At 45.7% G+C, this 26,247-nt stretch overlaps 1 protein-coding gene and 1 long non-coding RNA gene across 6 annotated transcripts in view; one reads left to right on the top strand and one right to left on the bottom strand.

Annotated features, from left to right (window-relative positions):
* Positions 1-26,247, bottom strand: part of LOC103352236 (uncharacterized) — a 40,930-nt gene that overhangs the window by 6,376 nt on the left and 8,307 nt on the right. For 3 of the 4 annotated variants that reach the window (XR_016215745.1, XR_016215743.1, XR_016215744.1), the window contains exon 2: positions 21,768-21,936. This is a non-coding gene — a long non-coding RNA (uncharacterized LOC103352236). Of the gene's footprint in view, positions 1-21,767; positions 21,937-23,430; positions 26,245-26,247 lie in introns of those variants that run through there. The other variant, XR_011379825.2, reaches the window with a different exon arrangement.
* The window catches only part of TSHZ2 (teashirt zinc finger homeobox 2), a 481,149-nt gene continuing 480,492 nt past the window's right edge, over positions 25,591-26,247 (top strand). For both annotated transcript variants that reach the window (XM_070051679.2, XM_089307009.1), the window contains exon 1: positions 25,591-25,728. The gene's annotated coding sequence lies outside the window, so the exon portion shown is untranslated. The remainder of the gene's footprint in view (positions 25,729-26,247) is intronic.

The raw sequence follows: 26,247 nt of genomic DNA, 5'->3' as shown, positions 1-26,247 counted from the left end.
GAAATCTGTCAGTCTTTCCTGCTAGTCGCAGAAAACTAGGTGCCGTGTTCCTCTGTCTTATTTGCCGATATTAGGTGAAAAGGGCGGGGGCGAGGGGTGCTTTTAAAATGCCTTGTGACGCTGGCACTTGGATTGAAGACATATGCAATCTCCAAAGAGCTGGATTGAGTAAATGTGGGAGAGAGGAAGCTTTTGCAAAAAGAGCCCCCAGAATCCTTCTTGACAAGCATTTTGCATGCAGTTAAATAGACAAATGTATTCTGCTGCCAGGATTTTGCAGGAATCATACTTGATGTCTGTCACCAAAAAGATTCTTGGGCACTGGTAGAGTGACAAACTATTATGCCTTAGAGCAGTGACTCTCAAACTTGAGCGTGCATCAGAGTCACCTGGAGGGCTTGTTAAGACACAGGTTGCTGGGCCCCTCCTGCAGAGTTTCTGATTCAGGAGGTCTGGGGTGGGGCTGCCGGGCTGCTGCTGCGCTGCTCAGAGCCACTGCCTTAGGGTCATCAAAGATTGGAAGCATGGGGGCAGGCACTGTGGTGCAGGAGGTTAAGTCACCACCTGGTGTGGGGAGCAAACCGGACTAGACTGAGTTACTGGAATTAAGACTTATTCTATGCATCTGCTCTCCCACAATATGGCGCTGGGAGAGAAGTAAACAGCTTCCGCACAGCTGCCTCCAGTTCAACCAATAAACTGTAGGACTTGCTCCTGATTGGAGAGCAGCGTACTCGGCGTGTGGGCAGCCGAGTTAGGATTGGTGGAGGAGGACTATAAAGGAGGAGAGAGACGGCATGCACCAGGAACATCTATGGGGAACATCTAAGGGGAACATCTAGCTGAAGGAACACCTGTGCAGCCCCCGAGACGAGCCGGCCGGCGGTGTGCCGCTCCCCTGCGGAAGTGGGGAATGTGGCCAGGGGGAACTGCCCTTCCACGGAGGTGGAAGGGATAGTAGCCAACCTGGGAAGAACCAGCAGCAAACCCGGGGAGGGCCGAGCAGACGAAAGAGCAGCGCGGGGTCCTGTGTCGTTCCTCCACGAAGAGGGGGAGCGACAACCTGGGGCACTTGTATCTCTTATCAGAGTGCCGGTTTGAGTCCCAATTGCTCTGCTTTCCATCCTGCTCCCTGCCCATGTGTCTAGGGAGGCAGCAGAAAATGATCCAAGCCCATGGGCCCCTGCGACTCCCGTGGAAGACCCCAATGGAGTTCTTGGCTCCGGTGTGTGACCTGATCCAGCCCAAGCTGTTTTGGCCATTTGGAGAGATCTTCCAGCAGATGGAAGATCTCTCTCTCTTCCTTTCTGCTGCTCTACCTTTCAAGGAAATAAGTAGATAAATCTTGTTTTAAAACCGTAAGTTTTTGAAAAGGGGGAGAGGGGAGGTATGAAGATGCAGATTTCCCTGGTGGAGGCTCCATCAAGACTGCTCAGTCCCTGTGCTACTTTGATTTCAGTTCTTGCTGCAGACGCCACAAACCATAAAGCTACAGGAGACCCCCAGAAGCAATCTGCTTTGTGAGAAATGAGATTGAAAAGAAATTCTCTCCTTTCTCCACAATTCCTGGCTTCCTGGACACGTCTAATCACCGTTGCCCTTTCCACTTCCTGCTTGTAAAACTGCGCTTTCTGCAGGCCCATCTTGCTCTCCGTCTGATAGAAACACCAACAGCTTGCAGAATGCATTACAGCAGCTAATGCTTTAGGCTCAGGTAGCAGAGGTGATTCCAGGCAGCGAGCAGAGCCTCCAATTACGATGCCCACGTACATTCTCCACAGATGCGGAGTTGGTGCTGGCAACTATTAACATTTTCTCAGCATTTCAGGGATTTACATTTGACCCCCAAAGTGAGCCAGCTCTGAGCTCCATGGATGCATAACGGGCATTGTGTACCATTGCTAATAAACATTTACAACGTGGCACGCACAGGCCTTGCTCCGTAAGGCTCATTTGGGAGAGCCCCGCGACTGAGCCTGTATTTAGGCCAGCATCTCACACCACATTAAATAGATTGGTTTGTTCTTATTACATTGCTTTGTCACTTGCATTTGCATCTCCAACGGTTTCCACACCCCAGCACAACCGTGAGGGATGCTGAGGTGACCACAACTTCCCCCCATCCTGGGAGCAATCTCTGGGAGGAGAGTATCCAGGCCTGCTTGTCCAACAAAGTTAGAGCAGCAGGAGTCCATTGTTCCTCTCCGTCCAGCCAGCCACCCTACAGCCTTCCTGCTCGGCACCTAGAAACAGCTAGTCAGACAGAAGAGGCAAGTTCAATCTTACCGAAGTTTGAGTGGATAGAAAACTATCCTTTGCATCCTCGGCCCTTTCCTATCTACTCTGCCAAGAGTTGGCATTGCTTGGTTTAAATTTTGGCTGCTATACTTCACGGTACAGAAGTCTCTCTACATATGTAGAAAGGGTGTGTTTATGGATCTACACCCACTGAGCATTTGTCTATTTTTATATATGCATATTGCATAGTAATAGGGATTTTATGCATCGAATAAAACTATTTCCCCCAATTTCACTCGGTTTATCGTTCTGCTGAATAATTCAGCTACTATATGGACTTCATGGACTTTCGCTTGATAAATTCGCTACTCTGAGCTTTCCCTTTCATTGGAATTTTTAATCAGATTGAAACCCATCAGGTTGAGATCAAAGCTGGGAATAATGATGTTACCAATCTCTGTTTTAGCCAAGGGATGTTCCTCAGCGCACACGTCCTCAAATCGCTTAGTCGCTTGCTAAAGTGTAAGAGAATTTATGATGCTAAATAAAACCAGAAAAAAAAGATGTTTTAATAAGATGAAAATCCAAATGTTAAAATAATGAGCCATCTGCATGGGTGGCCCTCTCTGGAGAGCGATGCCAAGAGCTTCACCATCTGTGAAACATTTACCAGCTGTTTCCTTCCCTTTTTTGTGAGAACATAAGAAATCCTTGCAGTTGGTGTTTCTAAGTGATACATCATTGGGAAGAAAACAGGTTTGCCCCACTTCAGGAGGGCTGGACTGAGCTGAATGAACAAAATTAGGCTCTTGGCAACTGCAGAGGTGAGCACCAGTTTGCCACTCTCCTCCCCGCATCTCCTCCTTCTCTGAACCTCAATGGGGGGGGGGGGGGCACCGGTAAGTAAGAAAGGGGCCGGTGAGTGCATAGCATCCCACAAGGTCATTTTGCGTGGAAGGATTTTGGGGAAAGTCTATGCCCGCTCACTCGGCTGCCTGCAAGCTGGTTTTACCTTCCAAGGATTCCGACGAGGTTTGGGCTAAATCAGAATCCGACTGAAATGGGGGAAGGTGTCTAAAGCAGTCCAAATATTGTTGAACACGTCTTTCCTTTTTCTTTCTCTTCTCTGATCACTGTTTCACATGGCTGCCAGTCAGCCCTGTATCCTGCTGCTTGTGCCCTGACAAGCACCTTGCAAGGCTGCCTGAGTTATGTATGGTCTCAGGATCTGAACAGAGTGCCACGCGTGAATTTAGCTCTGCCACCAGCTCTGATCCCGGGCAATGTGCCTGGCAATAAAGCACTCACAGTGTGGGGTGCTGATCTACTGAGGCCTCCCCAGGTTCCTGCTTCTTCACCTCCCTATTCTATCGCCAGCACCTGACAGAATTTTATTTTTTCTCCAGCTGCCATCTTTTCTGCTTCATTTACTGTCAAATGCATTTCAGGGAACATAACCTAACAAGAAGCTTGGTTAATGAATGTGAAGTCTCTCAGATGCACCCCCTCAGGTGTCATTCCTAAGAAGTTTAGCAAAGCTTTAGGTCATTTTTCAAAAAAATTATTTTCCTAAGGCCTTGTGCAATGAAATGGGAGGTGGGGGGGATGAGCGGAGATGCCATGGCTGCTCTTCCCCCATCTCCCACCCCGCTGCACCTCGGTGTTCAGCCAAGCCTTAGGAGGAAATCATCTAGACTCCTGGCTTTGTGCTGCAAAGCCCCGGAACCCCAGCACCAGTGGTATTGGCAACATCGTCTGATGGGCGATTGCGCGAATCAGACCGTGGGGATGTGCATGGCAGAAATCCCATTTCCCATCCAGCAAGGGCGTGAAGGGATCTTTCTAGGTCCTTCGCTAAAACAAAGCTGTCCTTGCTTTCCAAGCCCGGAGAGATTTCCCAGTGCCTCACTGTCATGGTCACCCAGCCACTTGGTGGGTGTCTGCTCTACTGCAGGCACCATGTCCCTTTGGTGAGGCTGAGCCTTGGAGTCGAGGGCAACACTGCTGAGTCAGCGGGTTTTTTTTGGGGGGGGGGCGATTTGCCCCGTATTCACCCACCCAGTTCTAGCTGTTATGATTGGCAGACAGGTGCTACTGGCACCAAGTGAGTCGAGGCTGGGATGCCAGCAAACGTACTGCAATGGGGTCATCCCCTCTTACCCATGGGGGACGTGCTCCAAGACCCATGCACACATGAAACATGGGCAGTACTGAACTCTGCCTACAGGGAAATTCAAAATGTTTCTGGGAAATAGAATGAAAAGATACCTTTATTTTGGTGTAAAAATATTTTTGAAAGCTAGCCATAGTTTCTTCATAACATGCACTTTTCGTGAACTTTTTGAAGATCCTCATGGATTCTAAAATCTTTCTGGCCCCAAATCAAGGGATCATTTAATTCCATGAACTTTCTGAGCTTCTCTAGCGTACTCTGGTTATTTCCTATACATAAGCACCTGCAATAACATTTAGTTTATAAATTAGGCACAGTAGGTGATGAACAGCAGTAACTAATAAGAAAACAGGACAGTACTACTCATGCGCTGTGACGACATTTATGTGAGTGTAGGCTCTCTATTGTTGGAATTTTCCATTTGATAGTTTTCAGATCATGGTTGACTGCAGATAACTGAGACCATGGATCAGAGGGGACTACCGTGTTCAGAACAGCACCCACAACAAAGTAGTAAGAGTCATCCAGCCTGGTGAGTCAGCTGGAGATGAGCCAGGTGGACAGGGTGGAGAGAGGCAGGGGAGACACGGGGACCAGCAGCTGTGCAGGCCAGGAGGAGAGTCCAGGTGCAGTCAAGTGACTCAGTGAATTGCCAGGACAGCCGTTTGCTTTCTGGCTTGGAGAGTTGAGAGGCCAGAGCAGAAACCCCCAGAGACGCAGCCTGCGCCTCGGCTCACGGCCTCCATCCGAGGTGCAGCCCGCCCGAGTAGCACCTTCACCATCAGCAGTCACGTGTCAGATCACACGTCCCGGCAACCCGCCGCGTAGGCTTGCTCGTGCCGTGTGCCGGATGAGGAAATCGCAGACCGGGAGACTTTATCTCCATAGCGGCTGCAACCGCCGAGCACAGGGTGGCGATGAGATTAACGTGCTGACCTCCATCCCTGGACAGGAGTCACGTAGGTTATCCATTTAGAGATCATGATACGCTTTACCTAACACATGCAATGGAGTGGACCATTCTGTTTTGTTAGGTTTGCTAGCTGTTGTGAGCGGTAGCACAGGACCTCTAAAGCTGTTTTAAAACCCAAAGGCACTTATCCTGGGCTTGGTAGTGCTTTCCGCGGTACAGACACCTACGTCTGCTGGGAAACGTACCTTCCTAATACTGTTTGGGTTGCCTGGTATTTCTTAACGCTATGGCACACAGTGTGACAGCAGGGCCCATTAGCACTTACAATTATGACCAGAGTAATTTACAGCATAGGTAAGAGTAGCACTCTGGGCCTCCCTGGTCTCTCCTGTATTTCCCTATCCTCTCTCCTACACTGGCAGCCAGCAGGTATTACCTCCAGAGTATACGAAGGAAATGGAATGAACTCCAGAGACAAGCAAGCAGGCTTGCATTGAGGCTGACTTTCTGGCTGGGTCGTATCTGGCAAGTTATTTAACTTCACTGGACTGCAGCAGTGACATGCGTAAAAGTATTTGGCATTGGTTGTGCGTGTGCATGTGTGTGCGTGGATGTGTCTGTGAACAGTCAGGATGCGTACCTGTATAACACACTAAGGCCACTCCCTGACATATGTAGAATAGCTGTTCAAAAATGTGAATTCTTTTCTTGGATTATCAGGCCTCCAAAAAACAGAGAATGAAATGCAGAACTAACACCATCCTAGTTTAGTATGTTTGAGATGATCTTTATTCTTCTAATAATGTATATAAGTATTTAATATCAATTTTCATGGCTATTTGGATAGACAATGTGGTACAATTTTTTTTAAAGTATGGAGAGAATTGGAGTAAAGTGCACTTGCAAATCTTGGGTCACCAAGTTGGTATTTATGTCAGACTGACAACTTGTATTTGAGTGTCGTATCCTTTGCTGTGCAATGACTTAATGATTATGTGAGAGAGGAGGCAGCAGGGAAGGCTTGTGTTGCCCTTCCCCAGTGGAAGGCTGCACACACCTGTTTGATGTGGTCATGGGGCTTGCTCCAGCCAATCAGACGTGAGCAACAATAACAACTGTCATCTGGAGACCACCTCTCAGGGGCTGGCTCCTCTGTCCCGCTGCTTCTCTGTCAGCCTTGGTCCCAGAGTGAAGGAAGTGTGAGAGAGATGCTGATGACCTGTGACGATACAGAGCATGAGCAAGCACTTGGCCTTGGCAGCAGCCACCGAGATGCAGCCATGCTTGCCACTGCCTCGTAAGCCGACTTTTCCCACATGGAGTCTCCGGCGCCCTGAATGCGGGCCAGTGCGTGCCTATAGCGTGGAAGTTCCCATCTCTTTCACTGCCTCACAGAAGGAGCACCAGAAAACCATTTCCAGCATTCTGTTGTTTTCTGCCCTCGTGCTTCCTTCATCTGAGTAATGTTTACGCTCTCCTGCCTGTGGCTTCCTTTGCCCTGGGGTCCTCTGGGATTCACAGTCCAGGTGCTGCACCAGGGGGAACTATTCCTCCCGCAGCCTGTCCCGCCCTCCAGGACGCCCCTCCCCTGGGAGGGTGAACCTCGTCCATTCTACACCGTATCTGTTCAGATACTCCAATCTGTGCCCAGTGGGGGAGGCAGCCTGGAGTCATAGACCCCCAAGAGTCTGCAGACTCCTGCAGAGTCGATGCCACCAGGGTTGCCTCCAAACAGGAACAAGAAGGCCTTCTGTGCAAGAAGCAAAGGTCAGGGCAGAAAGCTAGCACCTCGGGCTTTCCCATCTGAAGTCCCCAAACCCCAGAGCCCCCCCAGGAGAGAGAGACACTGCCCCCATTTGGTGCAACTTCTTGCCCACCTCTGCTCATTTCTTCATTCACACAAGGCTCAAAGAACAAATTCCTCCAAAAGATAGTGTGCCACGGCAAACCGGTGAAGAATGGCAAGTCTTTCAGACCCTTGTTTGCAGGTAAAGTTTGCTAGATAAATCAAGTAATAACTCTGCATGGTTCTTTTAGTCATGTCCGTAAAAATGAGATCAACAGGGGTTGACATTGTGGCATAGTGGGTAAAGCCACTGTCTGCAGTGCCAGCATCCCATATGGGTGCCAGTTCATGTCCCAGCTGCTCCATGTCCAATCCAGCTCCTGGGAAAGCAGCATAAGACAGCCCAAGTCCTTGGGCACCTGCACACACGTGGCAGACCCAGATGACGCTCCTGGCTCCTAACTTCCAACTAGCCCAACTCTGGCCATTGTGGCCATCTAAGGAGTAAACCAGCAGATAGAATCTCTCTCTCTCTTTCTCCCCTTTCCTCTGTAACTCTGCCTTTCAAATAAATAAATGCATATTTAAAAAAAAAAAAACATAAAGAGGAGCCGGTGCTGTGCCATAGTGGGTAAAGCTGCCGCCTGCAGTGCCGGCATCCCATATGGGCACCAGTTTGAGCCCTGGCTGCTCCACTTCTGATCCAGCTCTCTGATATGCCCTGGGAAAGCAGTAGAAGATGGCTCAAGTCCTTGAGCCCCTGCACCCATGTGGGAGGTGCGGAAGAAGCTCCTGGCTCCTGGCTTCGCATCGGCACAGCTTCAGCCATTGCAGCCAATTGGGGAGTGAACCAGTGGATGGAAGACCTCTCTCTCTCTCTCTCTCTCTCTCTCTCTCTGTATGACTCTGACTTTCAAATAAATAAATAAGTCTTTAAAAAATTTTTTAGGCCAGCGCCGCGGCTCACTAGGCTAATCCTCCGCCTAGCGGCGCCGGCACACCAGGTTCTAGTCCCGGTTGGGGCGCCGGATTCTGTCCCGGTTGCCCCTCTTCCAGGCCAGCTCTCTGCTGTGGCCCAGGAGTGCAGTGGAGGGTGGCCCAAGTGCTTGGGCCCTGCACCCTATGGGAGACCAGGATAAGTACCTGGCTCCTGCCATCGGATCAGCACGGTGTGCCAGTCGCAGCACGCCGGCTGCGGCGGCCATTGGAGGGTGAACCAATGTCAAAGGAAGACCTTTCTCTCATTCTCTCTCTCTCACTGTCCACTCTACCTGTCAAAAAAAATTTTTTTTTAAAACAACATAAAGAAATTATCAAGAATTAAATAAAAATCATATGGAAATGTCTAAACTCTTCAAATATATATGATTTGAAAGGCAGTGAGACAGAGATCTTCCATCTGCTGCTCTACTCTGCAAATGCTTACAACAGCCGAGGTCAGGCCAGGCCAACACTAGGAGCCTGGAACTGAATCCAGCTCTCCCACATGGGTGGAAGAATGCTTCAACCATCACTTGCTACCTCCCAAAGCACGCATTCGCAGGAAGCTGGAGTCAGGAGCAGAAGCAGGACTTCAAACCAGGCACTCCAATCTGGGATGAGGATGTCCCAAGTGGCATCGTAACCACTGGGTCCACCACCCACCCTTTGTATGTCGTTTAGAAATGCACGTACATTTGCATGGGTGTATGAAAAGTGTAAAATAAGCTTTAACAGGAATTTGTATCTCATAAGGAAATGACAAAACCCTCGGAGATGCACTGTGTCCTGTATGTCAGTATACTGCCTAACATGCTGTGCAAACACCTCACACTATAGTGCTTTCACCTGGTGGAAGTACATTACTCTTTCTCGGCACACTCAACACATGGGATTCACTCTGGCTTGCCCCTGAGGGTGGTGTCAATCATCTCCAGCTACAGCCATTAGGAAAGGGGAAGAGGCAAGCGGGAATCACACCCAGCTATTTGGGGAGCCCAGGTGGAAAGTACATCAGCCCCACTCACATCACATCAACCATAACTTCCAAGGCCACAACCCAGCGACCAGGAAAGTTGGCTGATGTGGTCTCAAGCTAGGCAGCTGTCAGCTTCCATAAAACTTGGGCATTATATTGCCATAAAGAAAACAGCAAAAACAGAGCGGGTAGGTGAAAAGAGAACATGTGTTGGTCAACAACTAGCAGTCCTTTGTATACACAGCAATGGAAAAGACCTTGGGCCCAGGTCTAATGGAGTTTCAAATCCTGGCTCCACTGCTTCCCAGCCTGGTGTTATTAGGGATATTTAGCCCCACAGGGCCCTGAATTCCTTGTCTGTAAAGTGAGGATAACAATCACCACTCTCAACGTCCCATTTTATAAATTCTATCTACATACCAATCACCCTCACTAGGGAGAGAAATCCAAATGATCAGCCACGTGCATTGTTCCACGTGTAGCCTAACCAGGGGAGCCAGGCAGAGGGGCTCAGTGCTGACCACTTCTGGGTTGTCATCAGTCATGCCACCGGAGAACAGGCCACACGATGTGAGTTTCTTTCCGACATCGACTGGAAACAGCATTAGTGAGAAAAGCACACCTTGTTGACTGCGTGGGACTCCAAATTTTCCTAAGTGAAATTATTCTTTTGTGAGATCATTCCTCTTCCTCTTGCACGAAACTTCACCAAACCCCTTGGACCTTTGTCCAGTGAGGACATAACCAGCCTGTGTGTGGCTGGCCTTGTTGTTCCTGCTTTCCTCATCTGTGTGTGTTGTTCTGACTACAGTGTGGTCAGCACAGGGAGGAGCCCTGTGGTGATGGCAGTGGAAGTGGAGCACAGCCTTGACTGAACTGTGGGCTCCATTCTGTCATGCTTGTCCTTGGCTCACACTATTGTACAGTCACTGGAATGCAAACATTGTAACTTCGCCCCCTTGTTTTGTCTGTCTGTCCATAAGGTCTTAATGACTTTACACATTCCACTTTCCCAAATAAGACCTAATATCTTCCCCTTTTCCAAAACAATAGATTCCATTCTCTCATCAATGCATCCCATTCATTACCTAACTTTGCCAGTTGCTGCAAGGATTTAATGTGATAAAGATCTTAAACAGATCCTAATCTATCGTAAATACCGCAATAAAAAGTGGCTGCACCACAGACATCGACTGAGTTCTGATATTAACTTCCAGTCCCTCCCCACCAAGAAACAGGTCAAGCCACTTTCCAAAAGTATCTAATGGATTTATCTGTGTCCTTTGGCTTAAATGCTCCGTTATCCAGTCACCCTGCTCCTGTGTCAGAACACCCTACACTGAAATATCAGCAGACCAATTGCAATATCAGGCAATTTCCTGACTGCAATTACTCAAAGGGCACTCCTCAGACGGAAGTCCAGAACAGCCGTGCAGCTACAGAAGCCTGCGTGCATGACGAGCTCTGCTAAACGCCTCCCCTAGTCCCCCGTACTCAGGAATGGAATGGCTTCTCGCCCTCTGCACTCGCTGTCGGACCCCTTCTCCCTCCGCTGAGATCTCTCTCTGTTCAGTTCCTCTTCCAAGGGGGACTGAGGGAGTTTTGGAGCAGATCTTTGAGCATCAAGACAGACGCAGATGGAGAAGGTGTCCCATTGGGCGAGACCACCAGCAGGACGACTCCCTCACTGATGGGCCCCGCACATTCTCTGTCTGTGAAACTCTGAAGTCTTAGTATTTAACAGATTATACACCATGGCATACACTACACTGTTACAGGCCAGAAATTCACAACAAGTAGGAAGTGCTTCTTAAGTTTTAGGCTCTTTACACTTACCCCCTCCACCCAAGCTAATGTTAGAACCTCTTTCTTCGTCTCATTATGCCCAGCAGGAGTCTCTCATTCAGCTGGGCCTGGCTTCCTTGCATTGTCCCTCATTTTCCCATTCATCCACCTACATGTTTTATATTCATGCTCATTGTTTGCAAGTCACTGTACTACTTTTTCAAAATAAAATGATGAGATAGAAAAAACTGACTTTTTCTTAGCTTAAAATTTATTTCAATGTGCAAGGCTTTTTCTGCTTTCCTACCCCACAGAGTGGTTCAGTCCAGATGAGCTACTCCCTTGCTCTGTGACTATGCAAGAGGTACTTAAAGTCCATGTTCTCCATGGAGATTTCCCAAACTGTTGCCACCCAGGTGCACAGAGAACCATTGCCACACAGGTACATAGAGAATCCTTCTTATCTCATGTCTAAAATTTCCTAAAGCAGTTAAAAACTTCAGGGCTATAGGTTATGCATCACAGAAACCAATTAAGAATGTCTTGGCGCCAGCACTGTAGCCCAGTAGGTTAATCCTCCCCCTGTGCCGCCAGTGTCCCTTATGTGTGCCAGTTCTGGTCCCGGCTGCTCCTTTTCTGATCTAGCTCTCTGCAATGGCCTGGGAAAGCAGTGGAAGATGGCCCAAGCACTTGGGGCCCCTGCATCTCATGGGAGACCCAGAGGAAGCTCCTAGCTCCTGGCTTGGGATGGGCCCAGCTCCTGCTGTTGTGGCCATTTGGGGAGTGAACCAGTGGATGGAAGACCTCTTTCTCTGCCTCTCTCTCTATCTCTCTTTGCCTCTGCCTCTCTGTAACTCTGCCTTTCAAATAAATAAATAAACCTTCTTTAAAAAATAAATAAAGCATAAATGAGAGTATTGTAAAAGTTTATGGAAAATGGAATTAAAAGATGAATTTAGTTTGGTTCAAAACAACTTTGAAATTCATGAAAAGATTTTTCATAATACAATTTTTTTCTCACGAACTTTTTGAAGACCCTCAAAGATACACATATTTGAAGTACAACAGACAGTCCCAACTAAATGAATCATGGAAGGACCAGGTTAGAACCATAGCAACTCAGAAGTAGCCAGGAGATAAGATTGTAACTCTCTTCTTTCGGCAGGAACAATTCACCCAAGATAACCAGGCCAGTGCCATCTGCTGCCCCGGGTTACCCTAGAAGTTCCTGTGCATGGGCTCAAATGCTCTCACAGCTGTTGGTTTGGAAGTGCAAGGCAAGCAGATGCAGCTGGCCAAACTTTTATCCCACGGCTGCCAAAGGAATGGAGGGTCTCATCCTTCAGTTTCCATAATGGGAAGTGAGGGCACAGTTCTCATTCTGCATACAATGGGGGGAAGCGGGGAGCCAGGCTAGCAAAGAAATGACAAGCTCCCTGTAGGAGTTGTGTTTCTGCGAAGAGCCAATTAGAGATGGATGGATGGATGGATGGATGGATGGATAGAGATGGGGTGGTAGAGAGAGTGAGTATCCCAGTCCAAGGAACTGAGACTCATGAATGATGTGTCTGAGTACAGAAAAAGAGGGTTGATCTAGCACACGCAGAGAAGTTTCATCCTCCCTTCACGTACTGGCTCTGTGCAGGCCCTCAGCCGCCTAAGGACGCCCACCCGTGGTGCTGAGAGTGATCTTGACTAGTCCACTGACTCTCTTGCTAACTTCTCCCGGTAATACCCCCATGGACACTCCTAGAATCATATTTTACCAGATGTCTTTCATCCTTCAACCAAACACCGACATAAAAGTAGCAACCACCATCTTCCATACAAATCATGACTATCTTATAATACCTTTTAGAAATTATTATCATTGTCATTATTTTTCTCTCACATTCATTCTCTAGATACATTTGGACTTTGTGGTCATCTCTCTCTCTCTCTCTCTCTCTCTCTCTCTCTCTCTCAACTAAGCTCCTTTGGAACAAGAGCAGGTGTAATATTCTATACACCACCTCATAGTGACTCACTCATGGTAACTTGTGAAATAGTAAACTAGTAAATGCAAGGTTTTTTTTTTTTAAATCTTTTTGGCTTCTTTTTCCAGCATTTCAAACTAGTAATATTGGAGAATTCGAGACTTTGGAACAAAATTCCAAGAATTTTTTTAAAAGATTCATTTATTTGTTTTGAAAGTCAGAATTAGAGAAAGAAAAGGCTCTTCCATCCAAATGGCTCATACCCAAGATGGCTGCAATGACCAGCGCTGGGCCTGGCCATGGTTGAGAGCCAGGAACTGGTTTTTTTTTTTTGTTTGTTTTTTGTTTTTTTTAAGATTTTATTTATTTATTTGAGAGGTAGAGTTACAAACAGTGAGAGGGACAGTCAGAGAGAAAGGTCTTCCTTCCTTTGGTTCACTCCCCAGATGGCCACAATGGCTGGAGCTGCACAGATCTGGAGCCAGGAGCCAGGAGCTTCTTCCAGGTCTCCCAGGTGCACGCAAGGACCCAAGGACTTGGGCCATCTTCCACTGCTCTTCCAGGCCATAACAGAGAGCTGGATCAGAAGTGGAGCAGCTTTACTTGCTACTCCACAATGTTGGCCCCACAAAACATTTTATAATCATTCTAAGTTATAGCAAATAAAAAAAATTAAAGGGAGGGGTAGGCATTTGGTTCAGTGGTTAAGCCACCACTTGAGGTACCCACACCCCAAATTGGAGTACCTGGGTTCAAGTCCCAGCTCTGCTTCTGATGCAGCTCCCTGCCAGGGCATACTCTAGGAGGCAGCAGGTGATGACCAAGTACTTGAATTCCTGCCACCCATGTAGGGGACAGGATTGAGTCCCAAACTTTGGCCTTCAACCTGGCCCAACCCCAGCTGTTGAGGCATTTGAGAAGTGAATTTGTAGGTGGGAGATCCCCTTTCTCTCTCTCTCTGTTTCAAATAAATACAACAAATAAATAACAGTTGAAAAGTATGTCAGGGCACTCATTTGGCCTAGCAGTTAAGATCCTGGTTAGGACACCCACATTGTAGATCAGAGTGCATGGGTTCCATGCCTGGTCCTAGCTCCCGATTCCAGCTTCCTACTGATGAGAACCCTGGGAGGCAGTGGTGGGGTTCAAGTGATGGGTCCCTGCCACCCACCTGGGGTACCTGGACTGAATTCCTGGTTCTCATCCTCAGCCTCTTAGCCATTATGGGCATTTGAGGAGTGAACCAGTGAGCAGATTGGGGAGTCTCTCTGCCTTTCAAATAAAAAAAAAATTAAAATAAGAGTTATTTTAAAAATAAATAAATAGGGGCCAGTGCTGTGGCACAGTAGTTTAATCCTCTGCCTATGGCGCCGGCATCCCATATGGGCACCAGTTCTAGTCCTGGCTGCTCCACTTCCAATCCAGCTCTCTGCTATGGCCTGGGAAAACAGTAGAAGATGGCCCAAGTGCTTGGGCCCCTGCACCCATGTGGGAGACCCAGAAGAAGCTTCTGGCTCCTGACTTCTGATCGGCTCAGCACTGGCCATTGCAACCATTTGGGGAGTGAACCATTGGATGGAAGACCTCTCTCTGTCTCTGCCTCTCACTCTCTGTAACTCTACCTCTCAAATAAATAAATAAAATTATGTCTATTTGACAACATATCCTCTGTTTACTTTTAAACAGTGCAAGGGTATTTATAAATAGAAACAATAGAAGAATTCAGATTTAAATAAATCTTACATCTGCTGTTTAGTCACTTGAAGGGAAACAATTTCTAACAAGTGGCAGTGGTCAAGAAAGCTATGAAATTTGGGCCACTTGTCACAGAAAATAACTTGTTAGTTGCTAAACTGCAAGTCCTAAAAGGAACTCAATTAAGGGAGACAAACCAACTCAACTAGGCCCTCTTGATGTGAGAGTAGAATGAGATAGCTGTCAGCTGATTCTGGTGATGGGTGGCAGGCAAAGTGATTGGCAAGCTGGTCTTTGCTTGACATGAAATTTGGCTTTGACTTAGTGAGTGACTGACAGGTGTCATCTGAAAATGTGGATTGTGTATTGGAGGGGCTATTTTGCAATTAAGTGATTGACACATTACAGAAATTGTCCCATAGACAGAGAGAACCAAACAGAGATTTGTTTTGACAAGCATTTCCTTCTTACCTGTTCATTCCGTATACAAAAAAGAGAGAAAGGAGTGGCCCAGGAGTGCTCATGGATTATCTTCCTGGTGGCTAACCAGAAAAAGCAATGGCCACGTGGATGCATGGAAAGAGCCCTGGACAGCGAGGATTCGGGGCAGACGTGTTCGAGTGGAGATTCTGAAACATGTTTGAACTTTGGAAAATAACTCCTCTTTCACTGAGGCTGCTGCATTAATAGGCGATAAGTTTAGAAGTCTTAGTAGTCACCCAGGCCACCTCATGCGAACAGGGCTGCCAGTTAAAACACAGGTTACCCTGTCAAAAACGAATTCCAAAGAATCAAGGGACAATTGTTTTAGTGTAAGTATGTCCCCAATGCTGCATGAGTGTACATACACTGGGAAAAAAAAAAAAAAAAGCTATTATCTGGAATTCAGATTTATCTCAGCATCCTATATTTTTATCTGCTAAATCTTGCAACCCAACATGCAATGAATATTCTTAGAAAGGAAGCCAATGGAGGCAAAACTGGAGCTAGTGTCCTGGTGGCATCTCTTGAGAACCAGGACCCAGCCATGCACAAAGCTTGCTGTAGCCATAGTCTGCTCAGATCCTAATGAAATGCCCTTTTCTACTCTTTCATTCATTTCTGCCCTTTCATGGGTTTGGTTTTTCTCTCTCTGGCAACCAGAGAACTTCTTCTCCTGTTCCACAGCTTCCCTTCTCACTTTGGCTATTGGTTGTATTTGTGTTGGCGATACCACTGTCCTAGCTGTTTCTCAGAGTGAGTCTGATCTCCCATCAGAGTGACCCTTGGCTTTCTTGAATTGGTGATTCCAAACTTTCCTCTTGCTTCTCTAAGCTTAAGTTAGCAATTAGCAGTTCCCTTTGAACCATTCACTTTAAATCTTTAACCATTGTAAAATCTTTTTTTTTATTATTATTTTTTTTGACAGAGTGGACAGTGAGAGAAAGAGACAGAGAGAAATAACTATTGTAAAATCTTATACAGAAATTAAAAGATGAGGAACAATTTAAAATTTTATTATCCTTTTTGGGAAAAACATTGGAAAATACCTCTTCCCATTTCTTTCCTTTTTCAAGAAAGTTGACTACCATCTTTCTGACCGATACAATTTATTTTTAAGCTTTCCTATCTCAAAAATTATTTGAGTCTGCGCTAAACAGGAAAAAAAAAACCTTGGTTATCTCATTAAGTTGTGATTTTGGGGTGTAAGAAACAAACCAAATTATTTAGCTGACACAGAATGCTCCGTTATTTCTTATAACAGTAGGAATATCTCAGAGAACTCAAAACACTGGGCTACCGTCTGCCCTCAGGAAGAGAATGGATTCAAGAATTAGAAAGCCACTGAGGTGCATTCTCTCTCTCTCTCTCTTTCTCTCTCTCTCTCTCCCCTCTTCTCACTCCCCTCTCCCCTCTCCCCTTTCATCTCTCCCTCTCTCCCTCTCTCCCTCTCTTTTCTATGTCACTTTCTTTACTCTAGACCTCCAGACTTTGGTCACTAAAGACACTTCCTCTCTGCTTAGCCTGTTTGGTGGGATATGGCTGTCCTGGGATTTAGATGATTCAGTTCAGTGACAGCAACCAGCTTAAGGTCTCTCTGTCCCAGTTCCCAGGAGACAGAATGCGACTGGCTCACTTGATTCAGGTGTTCCGCCCCATCCAAGTGAGGAAGCAGACAAGGTCACTTAACACAAACATGGCTACTGAGGAGCCATCCCTGTGGATTCAGTCTATTTTCAGACTTAAGAGAACACATAACTCCCAGATTTATGGAAGTTGACAGTGTGCTAGTTATTAAGCTATTATTTCTCAGTTCCCAAGCCCTGCTCTATCTACTGAGTATCTGTGGGGTATGAGAAGGAAAAGCTTAGAAACACTTCCAAAGAAACCTAAAATATGAGCTCCTAAAGTCATCTCAGTGTCTCTAATGTGTCCATAATGTAAATTTATTTCTGGAAATTCTCTTCTATTGAGTTTATTTTGAGGACTCTCCAGGAAACAGAGGGACAACTGAGCATGTATCTCTGAGTACCATAGGAGTGACCACGAGTCAGAGAGTAATGACGTCTCCAGGTCTCAGGAACCAGAGGCTCCAGAATAGATTTCTTGGGTTCAAGCCTTCCCGGGGTCATACCCTAGCCCTGTGACATCGAATAAATAATATGACCTTGATGTATCTCTGTTTCCTCATTAGCAAATGTGAGCTAATGACTACACCTGCTACATATAATCATGAAAGTTGAATGAGGTGATTCACTCAAGATGGTGAGCTATCAGCCTGGCCAGATCCTCAGGATGGAACTAAAATAGGTACTCAGTAAGCATCCACATTATCTATGTTTTTTATCTGAAATTTTGAATATTGAGGTCTCTTGAATTTGATCTCAGAGGCTGTGGGGAGGCAGTATGAGGAATTAAGTCACCTATGCTAGATTCTATCTGTGCACTGAACGACTATGACCCAGAGCAAAGAGAAAATTATGGGGATACCCTAAGCACAGAGCTCAACAAACTATGATGACTTTGGCCATAAGTTCAGCTTTATGGCTGCCTATAAAGCTGCCTATCAAAATACTCCCGACAGATGACCTGTAGTAATGAGGGTGTGAAGGAAGCTGCCTTGCCGAACATTCCACCTGACAGGGACTCAGACCACGGGAGGACATGGCCATCTCAGAAGGCCTTTGCATCCTTTGCTCCTGCCTCCCGACCCTGGCCTTGCCCCTCAACTTGTGGCCTCACCTTTCAGTTTCCGGCCCTCATGCATTCAGTTATTTTTTCAATGAAACAGATTTTGATTAACTCACATATTCATTCAACCACTTATTGGTCAATTTTTAAATTATTCATAGGCCAAATATCTATTGAGCTAATAACTGCAGTTTAGATAATTTATTGGGCTTTTTCTATAAATTCCTTGGTGAGTAGCATAACAGTAAGAACAATGGCATCAGTATGTATTGAAGATTTACTCTATTTAAGGAGGCATAATAAGTATTATATATACATTAGCTCTCTCTTTTTTTAACAAAAGTCATGTTAGATAATATACTATTATGAATAGTAATTGTATAGATTGGGAAAAGTATTTTACAGAGATTAGTAAACGGCCCAAAGTCACATAGCTAGTAAATTATAGAGCCAGGGTTCAAAATCATGTCTATATAACGTAACACACAAACTCTTAACCTCTTCGTGGGACAACATTAATAGGTTATCAAACTCCAGTCTTTATAATTCTTGTTACTAATGAATCCATATGGAAGAAACCATTTTAACTATGTCATAAAGGAGACTACTAACAAAATCACTTACGAAGGTATTCATTCCAGTTAGGAAACAATACAGTAAACCAAACAGCAAAGCAAAATCCATAATATGGTCCTATTTTCCTAGCATAACTGAAAACGTATAAATAGGTCATCATCAATTTGATGAAACCAAATGATGAGCCACAAATCTCTCCATTAAAAGTGACAAAAAATCTAACTCAAACTAGCTTGAAGAATAATGGAAGGCATAGACTTGCAACAGTGAAAAGACAAAGGGCAGGATGGGCTTCAGGTAGAGCTTGATTGTCATCATGGACCAGCTTTGTTACTCTCCATTTGTTTCTTTTTTTTTTTTTTTTTTTATTTTATTTTTTTTATTTTTTTGACAGGCAGAGTGGACAGTGAGAGAGAGAGACAGAGAGAAAGGTCTTCTTTTGCCGTTGGTTCACCCTCCAATGGCCGCCGCGGCCGGCGCACCGCGCTGATCCGATGGCAGGAGCCAGGAGCCAGGTGCTTTTCCTGGTCTCCCATGGGGTGCAGGGCCCAAGCACCTGGGCCATCCTCCACTGCACTCCCTGGCCACAGCAGAGGGCTGGCCTGGAAGAGGGGCAACCGGGACAGAATCCGGCACCCCAACCGGGACTAGAACCCGGTGTGCCGGCGCCGCTAGGCGGAGGATTAGCCTAGTGAGCCGCGGCGCCGGCCTCCATTTGTTTCTTTCTGTCTTCCATTGTATCATCATCTTCTTCAGGCCTCAAATGGACTCCCATTGGCAGTTCCAGAGTCTCCATTTTAGCTGAATCCATTTAAATCTCCATATCGCCATAGCCACACCACACATGCCAGGGTTGGAATGAGTCTCCTCCCACAGTGCTCAAGGAAGAAAGATACTTTGCTTCCCCCAGAAGCCTTAGCGAATTTCTCTATAAATCTCCTTCCTTCTGACTAGGTTTCTGCCCATCATGGATCAAATTATGGGAGCCAGAGGAATGGGATGACATAGGTTGGGATTATTGGCTATAGCTAGTCCTGAGAGCTGAGCCAAGGGTGGGACAGATGTTCATGAAGAGCATTTCCCCCAAAGCAAACGCAATATGGTAGTACCTGAAGGTGAAAGATGAGAAGTCGCAGAAAAACAAGTAGAGTCTAATTGAATATTGAGTGCCCAACCACATCTCCCAGAAGGATGCAGCAGCTCAGTAAAACAGCACTGCATTGGAAAGTTGACTTTATTACCATGTTAAAAGCATTTTCTATACCCATATCAGCAACATTTCTATAAAATGAGTAAATGTAGTACTTTTTTCTTCCCCAAATGCCTCCGGTATCTCAACTATCAAAATGTCCAATGTGCAATTGTTGTCTTTATTTTCCTTTGTATCAGCTTTGTCTTTTGCATAAATGGAAGGTATCAACACACACATTTCAATTAAAATCAGATTAGATGCTGTGTTCTTTACAAGGTGGTATTTCTATTGGAATTCTGTGTTGTTTATTCGACAAATGTGTTTGGCATGTATAAGCTGCCTTGATCCACTTTTCATTTTGTGACATTTTGGGCAGGGGAAAACTGCATGCCTCAGTAGATGACACAGTTGGCTACCAGTGACAATATAAAAATTTGAAATTCTTAAGCGATTTAACATTTTCCCTTCTAGCCACATTATCTATCACAGAGGAGTGATATTCTGGGGGACTCGAACCAATCAGAGGATGGATGTATGACTCTTATGGAACAAATGTATGTATAAATTATCACTCTCTTCTCTCTTCTCCATAAATAGTGATGCTAATAGATCCACAGTGTGAGATAAGGGAAGGGGTGCCATGCTCTACAGAAATTCATCTTGTTAGGGAACGGCAGCATGAAGCAGCCAGATCTGTTTAGACTTCAGCATTGTCCAGCATCTCCTGACTAGATTGGTTGAAAGACTGTGTTTCTTGTCTAGAAGAGGAGCTGGTGTGTGTACGGGGGTGAGGGATCAATAGGCTGCTCAGGGACTAAGCTCTCAGGTGTGCTCAGTCTCCACCATTCCCTGTTTCTTGAGGTCCAGTGCATTCCATCTGGGTTCCCTGCCTGGACCCCAAAGACATTTGAGTTTGTGATCTTCAGGGAATGTGAGCCACCTAGACTAATAGACTGGTGACTCCTCAATCAAATGCCTTGCAGACCTTTGTCCATTCTATAGTTAGTGGAGGTAGAGAGAACCTGACTTTCCTTTAAGGCTTTTTTGTTTTTCAGAATCAGAACTAATTATAATTTTATTTCCACTGGTTCAAAGAGAGTCAACAGCCTTAAAAAAAAGTGCAACAAAATATTTCCAACTTTTCTGTAGTTTTGGTTTCCTTTAGAATTCTCTTATGACTTTTCCTGAACCAAGCAACTTCTTGGGAGGTATATTAAAAAGGTTTAATATTCAGAATATAAATCACATCCCTTGTAAATCACACCACACCACACATTACATGGTTCTGGAATTTCTGTTAACTGCAGCTGCCATCTTTGAGTTGACTGCAAATGCTCTGTATGTTAATTACAAAAGTCCTAGCAAAAATACTCCAGGGCTAATAAATGTTGTGTTTTTGTGTCTTTGCCTGTTTCATATTACAGTGGTGTGGTTTTTGTCACCAGAGAAGGACCAGTGTATGTTTTCTCAATTTCTTCCATTAGTGTTTCTAAACACATTACAGATTGGTACCCTGGGCAGCTGCTCAGCTGACCCACCCTGTGACCCACAGCTGTGGAAGTCAATGAAGGCACCATCTAGCAATCACTGAGTCACAGGATGTGTGGCATTAAAGACCTAACATTGACAGACCTGCAAAGTAATATTTTGAGAGATTTGCTGTACTTCACTAAGTGTATTACAAACTGTCTTTGATTGCCTGCTTTTATTTCATACTCAGTTATGTGTTTCTAGGTCAGGAGTCTTCAAACTATAGGCCATAGGCCAACTGAACCAAGTTTATGCACTTATAAATAAAGTTTTATTAGAACTCAGTCATGTCCACTCATATACATATTGTCTATGGCTGTCCTTGCACTACAGCAATGGAGTTGAATAGTTGTAACAGGAGCTACAGGGCCTGTAAAAGCAAAATATTTACTTGGTGCTCCTTTCAGGAAAATTCTGCCTACCTTTGATCTAATTCTCTATAGTAGTAAGAAAATATTATTACTTTTTAAATGCAGTATCTTCACATGATTAGTTCCCCGTCATAGAAGTTCTTACAATTTCTCTTTGGGACACTTGTGACATTTGTCATATCTCTTCACCGGTCATCTTCAGATTATAAGTTGTTAGGGGAACCTCACCTAGATTCGACATTATCCATCAGGAATGCTTTTGACTACAAGTCACGTGAATGCTTTTGAGCGCTGTGTAACCAATGAAGACTTCCCTCACCTAACAGGAAGCCTAAATGAATAGGAGTCTAGGTTCCACACGGAGGCCCGAGGATTGTGCAAACCCCTGTGGCCCTAGGCTTTACCTGTCTGTGCCGCTCCAGCAGTCTCAGCGTGCTGTCCCTTTGTCCTTGTGCGCATCACTTCTTGGTGCAGACTTTTTGCTCCAGCTCACATCCTTACACCAGTAATCCCAGCACTGTAGAGGGAGCAGGAGCGTGAAGTTTTCTTCTACCGAAGCTCGAGACGTTTAACCTAGAAAAAAGATCACCAGCAGATTTCCACAGTATATTTCAGTGAACAAAAGGCTTCACAGTCTCCCAAAATTTCTCAGTGAACTTATCCCAGTGCTAGAACAACACTGCAAGCCAGTAGATATTCTGTAACTGTGTACAATGGTGGATGCATTGATGCATTATAGACAAATGTTTTCAAATTTAGTTTAATTTGGATCCCATAATGGGTAATCAAGGAAGACAACAGAGCAGAGTCTTTGGTAGTAAAAATATTGGGGACTATCTCTATTTCAAATTTTTCACTTCATAAATGGGGAGATCAGACTCCAAAATTGAAAGTTAGATATTAAATTTTTATGTTTTCTGATTGTCTAACACCCATCCCCATGTTTCTTGTAACAAGTCCTTAATTTGAAGAACAGGCTTCCTCAGTGTGAGCCGGATGAGGCAGGTGGCAGCCCGAGTCCCAAGTGAGAGCATCAGTCCCAGAATTGGCCGCCTCTGCGCCCTGACCTCAGTGCTTGGTTCAGTGCACGGACCAGGGCCACAGAGCCAGGACGAGTGCAAAATTTTGGAGGGATAATAGGAATGTGGTTGCTGCTGCTGATCGTGGGAGAGCCAGGCCAACAGTGAAGCCCCCACAGAAGGCAAACTGGGGGTCTGTGATCTCATTGATGTGGCTGCACCCGCATATAGCTGTGCCTGAACTAGATATTTTATCTTCCCTTTAAAACAACAAAAACCAGGACGTGTTTGGCCTAGCAGTTAAGGTACCTGTGTTCCACATCAGAGTGTGTAGGTTTGATAACCGGTCTCGGTCTCTAGTACCTAACTCCAGCTTCCTGCTAATGCAGTCAGTCCTTAAAGTCAGTGGAAATGACTCAACTAATTGTGTTATTGGCCCCTGGCCTCTCAGTATTGCCCAGCCACAGCCATTGCCGACATTTGGGGAGTGAACCAGCAGATGAGCTCACTCGCGGAGCCCATATGCCTGCTCTCCCACTTTCTCTGCCTCTCAAAAACATCAAAACAAAACAGCAGAAACCCAGCCCGCATAGTTCAAAGTCCTAAAGGGAATTGCATTTGACTCATTTAACTGTTGAGTGTAGGGCTGAGCAGGTTTACTGGAGTGTGTTTATCCTGTGGATCAAGGCTATCTATCATCAAGAGCCTAGGGTTCCCTTACTTTTGTTTTCTCTCTCCATCCCCCACTCCACTCTAAGCCAGCCCTTTTCATGGTTTCTAGATTATTGCTGGTAGCAATTTTCCCCTCAAGTTTCACTGCATGAAAGATCCCCAGCAGGATTTCTGAAATTCCACTCATTGGACCCTTGCCTCCTCAAGAACCAATCACTGCGAACAGTGGGGAAAAGGGAATGTGCTGATTGGCTTAAGCCGTGGAGCTGGGGGAGGGGCCTGCTTTCCAGGCAGGTACATAAATCAAATAGGGAAGTGTTAGATAACCTGCATTAGTCAGCTTTTTGTCGCTTTAAAATACCTGAGAGGAGCTACTTATGAAAGAAGAATGTTTATTTTGGCTCACAGTTCCAGAAGTTTACAGCCTGACACAGGGCAGCTCCTTTAGGCTGGTGTCTGAGGAGGGTGGTAGATGGTGGATCACACTTCAGCGAGACACGGAGCACCACACTGGGCTTCTAGGGCCAACCCATCTCATGAGAACTACCTTCCCAGGGCACACCCCAGGGACCGAAAGACCTCCTGTTAGGCCCACTTTGGGGTTTAAATGTCTGAATGAGCTGGGAAGCCAAGTCATGTTCAAGTTGTAGCAATGCCCTGGTGAAAATCCGAGTTATGTCAGAAAATCTGAGTTATGTCGGTGGGGTGGGTGCTGGGATGAGAAACACCAATGCCATTAGACTATCAACTCCTGGATGTTTGGTTTATGTGCAGCCAAAATTTTTCTCCTTTGTCCTTAGGTCAATTAGGACTTAATGTTCCCTCCTATACAGCGAAAGGTTTGTATTGATGGTGAATGGTGCTGTAGTTGTGGGTAGAGACGGGCCCGTTCTCAACCATACCTCTGACTACCCAATGCCACTTCCATCTTCCTGTTTCTCTTTGATGTTGTTCACTTCCTAATATACTGGATATCTGATTTTGTACACTGTCTTGCTCTTCTCATTAGAAGTAAGCTGCATGAGAGCGGGGATGGGGGTCTGTGTCTACAATAGGACCCAGTCCGTAAAACGTGCTCAGTAACTATTTATTGAATGAAAGACTCCGTGAGTGGATGTATAAATAAGAAGCATCCATGGATGTCGGAGAGAAAGGATCTTCAAAGACGAGCTGGCCCGATATCTGCAGAGACAGCACTGGAATCCCAGGCTCCCCGTGGCAAATCCAATGTGTATTCTGTTCCTCCATCCTGCATATCTCGGTTATAGAAATTCCCAGTCTTCAGCCAGTTGCTACCTCTGAGAATGGCACCACCTGTTTCCCTCGTTTATCTATTTTCTTCAAGCCTTTAGTGCTTACATTTCCTGAAGTGCATCCTGTGTATTTGAATTCAGGTTCTTTTCATTTGCAGCTGAATGAGGAAGATACCAATGAGTGACCTTTTGCTTGATTACTTTCCCCACTAAGGGAATCTGGGCTTTATCCAGGCTCTGTGTCTGCATCCTTTGTCTACATTCACATCTCTCACCAGGTGTTTCTTGAAGTCATTCTCTACAGTTCCAAGCCCAGCGATATGGGCCAAAGTGCATCCCAGGTCTTACTCGCACAGTAATGTGTATCAGCTGCCCGTAGGGTGGTCGATTGCAAGGGGCACACTTGAATGGTGGGGACATTGAGTCATCTCTGTCCAGGTGAGCTGGGTTTTACCAAGGGCACAGTTGGTACCCAGGTGCGGCTTGCTTAGCTGGACTGCATCTTGGAAGGCCTGATGAATTCTGAAGCCAGGAGTGGGTCTCAGCCCTTGCATTTTCTCCTGTGCTCCAGTAGAACTGCTGGTGACTTGTGCCCCTTCTGATAATGTTCCTGAAATCCTTTCCTTCGAGGGGATCACAAACCGTGTTGAACCATGAAGAACTTCACGGAACAGGGCATTTCCTGCAAAGGAGCAGCTCTCCAAAGCACTGTGCTTTGGGGACTCAATAATCAACTATTTAATGTAGGAAATTTGAAGAAACATAAGTATTTGTTAACAGTAGATTTTGTTAAACTGTATTCAAATTATTAAATGTGAAAACGTCTGTGGCTTACTGCATAACCTTGAACAAGTCACTTAAATCAGTGGTTCTCGAATGTGGCCCATCTTCCGTGGCAGCTGCAGCACCTGGGAACTTAACACAAACAAGGCCCTAGGCCACACCCACTCAATCAGAAACTGTGGGAGAAGACCAGGCAGTCTTGCTTTTAAATCATTCTCCAAGGGATTCAGAGGTGGTATGCTCAAGTCTGAAAACCTCTGCCATGAACTATCCAACCTCATCACATGTAAAATTGAAGCCATAATGCTTGGCCTCATAGAGTGGTTGTAAGGATTGAATTCAATAGATTTTGCATATCAAGCATTTAGCACAGTGTCTAGCACTTAGTATGTGTCAATATATGACAGCTGCAATTAATGTTATTATTGTTATTGGATTTCTTTTCTAGGTGGCCAGTGAATCAGTCTGTGAGTTGGCGTGTCTACCTGTGGACTATTATAACATTATAACAATAGCTAATTTATCGAGCTCCTCCCCTGTGCCAGGCACCCAGCTAATCACTTCACAAACCGGGCATTCGATCCTCATTAGGAAAAAAACACTAAGAGAATGCTGCTTGTATTGTCCACCATTTACAGGTGAGAAAACAGATTTGGAGAGCTCACGTTCCTTGTGCAGAATAATGCAGGGAGTGAATGTGGCAGAGCTGGGCTCAGAATCCAGAGCTAGCTCCTGGAGCCCTGGTGAGTAAGGACATCACCAAGCATATTGCCACTTGGAAGTGGGTTTGCTCAAAGGCACTAGAGCTTTTGTACTATTTAGAAAATCTTGATGAAATCAGGTATTCACCCCTACACAAAAATCCACATTATGGCAACAGATTAACAACAGAAGCTTCTGGGTCAAGTTTTTGCTTGAAATGAGTTTGTTTGTTTGTTTGTTTTTGAGAGGCCAGGAGCAAAGGGAACCCTGGTGCTTTCCTCTCTAAAGTCCTCGCTGACTGTTTCTGCCCAGCCACGATGGGCAATGATTGGTGGGTGACAAAGCCAGTCCAGCGTCCGTAATCAGACTTGTCCCTGGGCTGCAGATGGGAGACGTTTCCCCGAGCTCGAAGAATGTCTTCAAGGGTCCATTGGGGAAAATGCCTCCTCTACCTG

This window comes from Oryctolagus cuniculus, chromosome 11 (assembly GCF_051225735.1).
Source record: "Oryctolagus cuniculus isolate XC-2025 breed Fujian yellow rabbit chromosome 11, ASM5122573v1, whole genome shotgun sequence".
NCBI classification, from domain to species: Eukaryota; Metazoa; Chordata; class Mammalia; order Lagomorpha; family Leporidae; genus Oryctolagus; species Oryctolagus cuniculus.
This window is presented reverse-complemented; position numbering and strand designations above follow the sequence as displayed.